The sequence below is a fragment of the Siniperca chuatsi genome, linkage group LG18, assembly GCF_020085105.1.
Source record: "Siniperca chuatsi isolate FFG_IHB_CAS linkage group LG18, ASM2008510v1, whole genome shotgun sequence".
In the NCBI taxonomy this organism is placed as follows: domain Eukaryota; kingdom Metazoa; phylum Chordata; class Actinopteri; order Centrarchiformes; family Sinipercidae; genus Siniperca; species Siniperca chuatsi.
In genome coordinates, this window is record NC_058059.1 from 24,881,031 (window position 1) to 24,889,041 (window position 8,011).

The window sequence follows — 8,011 nt, forward strand, 5'->3', positions numbered from 1 at the left end:
AGATGTCCACCAGTGGGGTTAAGTGTATTTAAAAATGTCCATGAATAAATAGGGTCAAGCACCCAAGCAAGCTCAGACATGAATGAGTCTGGCACAAAACTTGACATGGCCCGCTTGGTCTTGAATGGAAGTGACCTGTTTCTGCGGCCTGAAGGTAAGTGGCTGTATTGGTTGTGTATTGTGTGTGTGTTACGATTAGTCAAGCCTGGAAACAGGGAATGCCAGGGACCCAAACGCAGACTAGCAAGCAGAGCTGGTGCAGATCACTATTTATTAACAACAAAAGGCTTAGATTGAATTGGCAGCAAAGCAACGCTCAGCAGGTAAGCAGTCCAAAACAGAAACACAAGTCGCAGGGCGAAACCCACCTGGAGGCCGGATGGGAGACTGGTGGTGAAGGCCAAAGCTCTCTGCAGGCCGGCGGCTTGGCTGGAGATCAAGGCAGGAGACAGGGCAGCAGGACTGGCAGAGGAGCCGAGGGAACCAGTGATGCCAAGGAAACAGGAAGCTGCCGCTCAGGTGGATCAAGAGATGGCTGCTGTGATCTAGCAGTGGCAGGAATGTGCTGCAAGGCAGGAGTGTGCTGCAATTCAGCAGGGACAGGATGCTGCAGCTCAGAAACTTCAGAAGGTTGCAGCCCAACAGGAACTGGACGTGGCTGCTGCGATCCAGCAGAGGCAGGAGTTTCATGAGTGTGCTGCAGCACAGAGTGTTCCAGGAGCAGCTGCCCCACAGAGGGTTCCGGAAGCTGCTGTAGCTCAGCAGGAGGATCGTGTGACTGCTGCAGCACAGAGATTTCAGGGGGCTGCCCCCACAACAGGGACTGGAGACAGCCAGGCTGCCGACTGGGGACCAGGCAGGACCGATGATGTCTCTGAGGAACTGGGCAGCTGTGTCTCTGGGTCACTGGGCAGCTGTGGGGATGAGCAGCAGGGCAGCGGTGAAGCAAAACTACCAGACACAAGAGGCAGGGAAAATATTACAAAAAAACCCAGGAAATGACAGGACAAAAACCCAAAACCATGACAGTGTGTGTGGTATCCAAGGCTATTTGTAGTCTTTTCATTTTTGTCCGTCTGCTGTAGATGCTATTTAGTGGTTCTTGATCCAGTCCAATGATTTTGCTGCTCATTCTGATGATTTTGTTGAGAGGATTGAGGAAGATGTTGCTCAAAGCACCAAACCAGGCTGTTACGTTGAAGGTGATGATGGATTCAATGAAGCACCTGTAGAAAGCTAGTAAGATGATTTCACTATTAGGTTTGAAAGTGAGTTTGTGGTCATTTGTGGTGCTGAGGTATTTGTATGACTCCACTCTATGGCCTGGCCATTGACCTCCAGTGTAGGGATGTTGAATTGTCCATGACGAAAATCAGTGACAAAGCTCCTTAGTCTTGGAGGCATTGAGGTCAAAGCAGTTCCCCCTACACCACTCTGAGTTGGTGGTGTCCCCAATGTGTCGTCAGAGTATTTGATGTACATTATATACCAACTCTGATTATTGGCAGCTCTATTTTGAGAAATGTGAAGTTAGCGACACCAGCGACCATAGTCAAATGTATTTCTGGGGCCAGAGCGGGCGACATTGAATCCTATTTAAAACTGCTGGCTAAGGATAAACGTAAATACAGTAAGATTTTTATTCACGTCGGTGGTAACGACTCCCGATTACGCCAATGGGAGGTCACTAAAGTTAATGTTGAGTCGGTGTGTTCATATGCAAAGACAATGTCGGACTCTGCCCCCCGGCCAAACCTGACCAGTGATGACATGTTTAGCCGCATAATTGGCGGACTTTTTGGGGAATACCTGGTCTGATTAGGAGAGACGGCATTCATCCCACTTTGGATGGAGCAGCTCTCATAGCCAGAAATCTGACCAAGTTTATTAGTGGACCTAAACCATGACAACTCAGAGTTGAGACCAGGAGGCAGAGTTGCAGTCTTACACGCTTCTCTGTGCTTCCAGAGCAGTTACCCACCCAAAAATCCTTAGTGACGGTGTCTGCCCCCTGACCACTTAAATTAATAAAATCTAAAGTTAATAGAAGAGGAGTTATAAATATAAACCTAAACAAAAACACTGAAATATCACAACAAAATAGGAGAATTAAATGTGGACTCTTAAACATCAGATGTCACCTAAACCTGTACTAGTGAATGATTTAATATCAGAGTATCATATTGACTTATTTTGTCTTACTGAAACCTGGCTGAGTCATGAAGAATATGTTAGCCTAAATGAATCCACTCCACCCAGTCATATTAATACTCATATTCCTTGAGGCACCGGCCGAGGAGGTGGAGTTGCAGCCATCTTCGACTCAAGCCTATTAATCAACCCTAAACCTAAACTAAATTATAACTCATTCGAAAGCCTTGTTCTTAGTCTTTCACACCCAACCTGGAAAACACGACAAAACCCTATAACTCTTTGTTATAGTGTACCACGCTCCTGGTTGAGTTTTTATCTGAATTCTCAGAGTTTTTATCAAGTTTAGTCCTTAAAACAGATAAAGTGGTTATTGCTATTCTTACTCTAGAGGTCTATCTGATATTGCTGTGGCTAGATTCAAGGAAGCGATCCCAATCTGCATTTAATTCAATGTTATGTCGCAATATAACAGAGGACTCCTTTGCAAATCGCAGCCCCTCCCAAATTGACCATCTAGTTGATAGTGCTGCAGGCTCACTGCGAACAATACCTGATTCTATCGCTCCTCTAAAAAAGAAGATAATAAAACAAAGAAGATTAGCTCCATGGTATAACCCCCAAACCCACAAATTAAAGCAAACATCGCAAAAACTTGAAAGGAAATGGCGTTCCAACAACCTGGAAGAATCCCGTTTAGTCTGGCAAGATAGTCTTAAAACATATAGGAAGGCTATCCATAATGCCAGAGCAGTTTACTACTCATCATTAATTGAGGAAAATAAGAAACATCCCAGGTTTCTTTTCAGCACTCTAGCCATGCTGACAGAGAATCACAGCTCTATTGAACCATGTATTCCTATAGCTCTCAGTAGCACTAGTTTTTATCAAGTTTAGTCCTTAAAACAGATAAAGTGGTTATTGTAGGTGATTTCAATATTCATGTGGACGTTGAAAATGATAGCCTTAGTACTGTGTTTCTCTCATTATTAGATTCAATTGGCTTTTGTCAGAGTGTACATAAACCCACTCACTATTTTAACCACACCCTCGACCTTGTTCTGGCATATGGCATTGAAATTGAACATTTAATAGTCATTCCACAGAATCCTTCTTTATCGGACCACTATTTAATAACTTTCGAATTCCTATTACAGGATTACATCTTTACATCTTATCATTATCTTTGCCATTAGGCTAAAAATTTCTACACTAGATGTCTACAGTAATGTTGTAGTGTTATGGATAGTGCTGTAGCTAAATTTAAGGAAGTGATTCCATCTGCATTTAATTCAATACCATTTCTCAATATAACAGAAGATTCCTATGCTAACTGTAGTCCCTCCCAAATTGATCATCTTGTTGATAGTTCTGCAGGCTCATTGCGAATGACACTCGACTCTATTGCCCCTCTAAAAAAGAAGATAATAAAACAATGAAAGTTAGCTTGTGTGAAAAAAATTACAAAAATCACACATGACCTTCTAATTGCATGTAAGAGCCAAATTGAAATAACCAGAATGTAATTATTTCCTTTGTGTACATTGGGTGTCGCTGTGCTATTATCAGCTCAGGTTTAAAGGTAGGAAGTCACTGTTGTCGTCAGGTGTTTGACCCCAGAAGGACAAAGGGTTTTTGAACGCTGTGGCGCTAAATAGTCATGCTGTGAGTGTCACAGTCTGTCTTGTTCTTTCCCCGTCACTCTGCACTCCCTCACCTGATTATTGATTCCCAGCACCTGTCACCCATAGCACACCTGCACATAATCAGCCACTCTACTCCCTATATAACACAGCTCCTCACCTCAGTCAGTGTCCGGTCTCGTTCATGGTAGAGGACAGAACGCTAGTTCACCTATCTCCTAGAACAATTTGGACTCCCTTCGCCGAAACCTACCCATTCTCTGCTACTGCTATTCAGTACCTCTTCCCTGGCTCCTTCGTGTTCCTGTCATCTGTGTGGTTCACTTCAGCTCCAGTCTCAGTGTGTGATCACTTCAGCTCCAGTCCCCGTTGAGCTCCCGTCTCCCGTGAGTCTTCCACTCCGTCTCCTGGGTTCGAGTGTCGCTCGTCTACAGTGAGTGTTACTCTAGTCTCCTGGTTCGAGTTGGATCTACCATCTGGACTTCCCCCTCCTCGCCAGATCTCAGCCAACTCCAGACCAAGGACAGTAGTTCTCCCCTCATTCTATATCCACGCTTTTTGTATTAATAAAGTACTCACTATTCTCCTTGTGTCTCCGGCCTGATCTGTCCGTAACAGTGAGTAGAGTGTTTGGTTTTCGATGGAAACTGGTAAATGGGCTTTGTTCACATTTAAGCACGATGGAGGAAATAGATTGTTATTCTGCAACTGAACAACGCTCTGTGGATTCTGTTGTGTGTGTGTGTGCTTGTGCATGAGGACTCATATATGAGGCTCACTTTTTTGTACTTGTTCCCATAAAAATATTTGCATGTACTATGACTGAAAATATAATGTCTCAAAATAATCACAGGCAGCTGACAAAATGTCTGTGTTTGTCAATATCAGTATAAGTCATTTAGAGCAAGAAATTTGCCATTGTAATGACCCCTATTGGAACTTTATCATTTGACTTCATACCAACCATTCACTGTTGCATAAAAATTAAAGACTTCATTGTATTCTCTGCATATCTAACTACAAAGATAAAATAGAACAAGGCAAAAACTCTCACTAAGATGTCATCTGGCTTCGCAATGTCAACTCCATCTATGTGAAGAGAGATTTCATCTCCGGCATTGAAGGGGTTCCCGCTCAACAGCAGCACAGGTGTTGGAGCCTTCACCACCTTTGAAAAGTACACAACAAATACAGTATCTGACATGAATATATGACATTTACAATGTGGTGTTCAAACCCTCTCAGTGTGATTTAACTGTCTGCAGTGGCAGCTTAAATGCTGTTTCTATTGTACACTCATCTTGTGTAGGTTAATTAGGCATTAATTAGATACCAAGTTCTAAACAATGACATTATTTTGCAGTTAAGTTGTAAAATGCTGGTAAGCGTAAGGTTTGAGGGTTGTTGCAGACGTGAATTGCAGAAATCTTTGTGTGCCACTGACCACTTTTCACATAACGCTATTAGATATATCTACCCTTGGTTCCCATTTGATACAAGATATTTTGGGCACTTCAACCCACCATAAGATTTGATACATTACTTTTGTAACTTGTTTTGATTTGCTCATTGCTCAAAAACAAAACAGACCACACATTGTATATCTAAAGCCAAATGCTTGCAGATGTCTGTTCATTGGTAAAGCATTTGGAGGGTCAACAGAAATACATTAGTACCATCATGCATTTAATGGAAATCTGGCGTGTATTACATCTTTGGTGTGGTTCATTCTGATAGGTGAGGATGCCCTATCTATCCCAGATGTGCACTTAATATCAAAAGCTCAAATCTTCAAATCTAAGCTCATAAGAATTTGTCAGCACATCTGATTTGGAAGTTACCTGATCATGTTTACCACATGAGCCGCTTTTTGGCAGTAGGTTATATTATTCACACAATTATATGCAATAAAAGGAAATAAGAAATAAGTTCTTTGCAAAACTGTCATAAGCAGAAGAAAATCCCACGATTTCCAGTAGGCATGACTGGGGAGTGGGACTAATGTATTTCTGTACTCAACTATCCAAATGAACCACACCAAAGGAGTAGTACACTCCAGAATTCCATTAAAACAATGGGGGGGGGGTTATAGCAATGATTTTTATAGCAATGATAAATAAAGTTATAAATACCTTTGTGTGTCTCCTCACATTCCTGGCTGAGTGCCCTCTGGTACTGGACTGGTACTGGAGTCTCCTCGCCCAGGCTCCTCCTTCTGGCCTCTGCAACAATTTTGTCTGCTGCTTTTCCAAAGCCTTCCAGCAACCTCTTGTCCACATCAACTTTATAGATGTGATCAATTTCAGAGAAAATTTTAAAAAAGATTATTTCCATACATTACAAATTTGTCTGGAAGAGTAACCTATTAAAGGTGAAACTTTTGTACATTAACTCCATGCAGGGTTTGAACTCACAATGCTGATATGCTGGAAAGCTGGAAACTCCTGAAAAATATCACTTGTGGAGTGGCTTTGAATGAAGTGGACTCTCTCAGCAAATGGCTTCATGTCTTCATTTTCTCCTTCAGGATGTCCATGTTTGAAGAGCATGTTAGTGATGATTAGTGCATGTTCTCCACTGCCACATAGTGGGCACAGAGAGTGATATTTAACTCCTGTGCGCAGTACCTGATGGTCATGTACATTCAGAGCGGTGTCAGCCAGCCTCCGGTCACAAGGCCGCGGCTGTCGCTCCCCCAGAGGCGCACGTGGAGGCAAGGGCCCGTTCGACACTGCTTGCAGCTTTAATTATTAATATTATTATTTTTATTATTATTACTGTTATCCTACCCCTTTGAACACATCTCTCGAAACTTTGCGCCCAGACTTGAACTGGTAAATACTTCAATTTGAGTTCACTTTTGGCTAGAGATAGTGGAAAACTTACAAAACTTGGCACACGCGTTGGTTCGATAGTGCCCCCTACAGAATTTCAGCAAAGCAGACCTCGCGGTACGTTTCGGCTAGATGTACGAAATTTGAGAGGCAGATGTATCATCTCTAGACTTAAAAAAGCCTCTTGGAGCCATACCCTAAACCCAACAGGAAGTCAGCCATTTTTAATTTAATGTGCCATTTTTTTCCATTTACATGCTCCATAATTTAATGAACTTCTCCCGTCCTGAAGCTAAATTGTGAAGCTTTCCATGTTTTCTGGGATCCAAAATTAGTAATAGTGCTACCTGGTTCCAAAATTAGTAACAGTACCACCTTGTTCCAGAATTAGTATCAGTGCTATCTCGTTCTGAAATTAGTAACTGTGCTACCTCAGCTCCACATTGTCAAATCTTTTTTTAAATTGTACATGTTTGATAAGAGTCCCAGCCTGAAGATATCTACATGACAATATTAAGATATAGTCATAGTGCCACCTACTGGCAACAGGAAGTTACAGGCCCTATACGCTTAAAAATTACTCAGAAGGTTAACCTGATCCACCTCAAACTTGATGATGCTTAATAATGAAGCTTGTGAGTTTTCATCAAAAGCCATCAAAATTCCAGTATTGAGTTATAGTCATAGCTCAACCTACTGGCAACAGGAAGCACTACTGGCAACATGAAACAAGCCATGTGTGACAAACATCATCTCATCATGGAATTTACATTGTATGGTCTATACTTGATATACAGCAACATCACCCCCCCCAGGGCGCGCATGGAGGCGAGAGCCCGTTCAACGCTGCTTGCAGCTTTAATTAAATGTTAGTATTTCAATCCCAAATACAGCGTTGATTCAGTGGCATTTTTTTTTCAACATTTAAACTGTGACTGCTGTAGAAATGTTGATTTAAAGTAGATTCTGTAACCTCAACCATACTAACCTTTTTGACCATAACTCAATGTTGAATTAACAACTTTTGCTATCTGTGAAGTGGTCACTGGAGATGCAGAAACAGTCAATTGATTCTAATACCAGGTGTGAACTGACAAACTTGGAGCTGTCCACTTGTGATCGGATCACCCAAAACACATAATGCCAGGTGTAAACAGGCCTTTGGTAGACCTGTTGGTGCAGGTTCAACTCCCTCCTCTTCCCCAACCTTTGGTGCCTAATAACGTCACGCCTACTGTTTGGGTATTGTGATGTCTTCTCGCGACATTTCCCTCTCCTGAAAAAAAGAGACGCGGTCGTTGACATCTCGCGAGGTCCCACTGAGCGGGAGCCCACCCTTCAGTGATGTCGAATGAGAGAATAGGAGGAGTTGCGACAAGGTCG

At 42.5% G+C, this 8,011-nt stretch overlaps 1 protein-coding gene across 2 annotated transcripts in view; it reads left to right on the plus strand.

Annotated features, from left to right (window-relative positions):
- The first annotated feature begins 7,995 nt into the window (after positions 1-7,995).
- slc12a2 (solute carrier family 12 member 2) overlaps positions 7,996-8,011 on the plus strand; it is a 95,643-nt gene continuing 95,627 nt past the window's right edge. For both annotated transcript variants that reach the window (XM_044173383.1, XM_044173384.1), the window contains exon 1: positions 7,996-8,011. This exon is cut by the window's right edge and continues 970 nt beyond it. The gene's annotated coding sequence lies outside the window, so the exon portion shown is untranslated.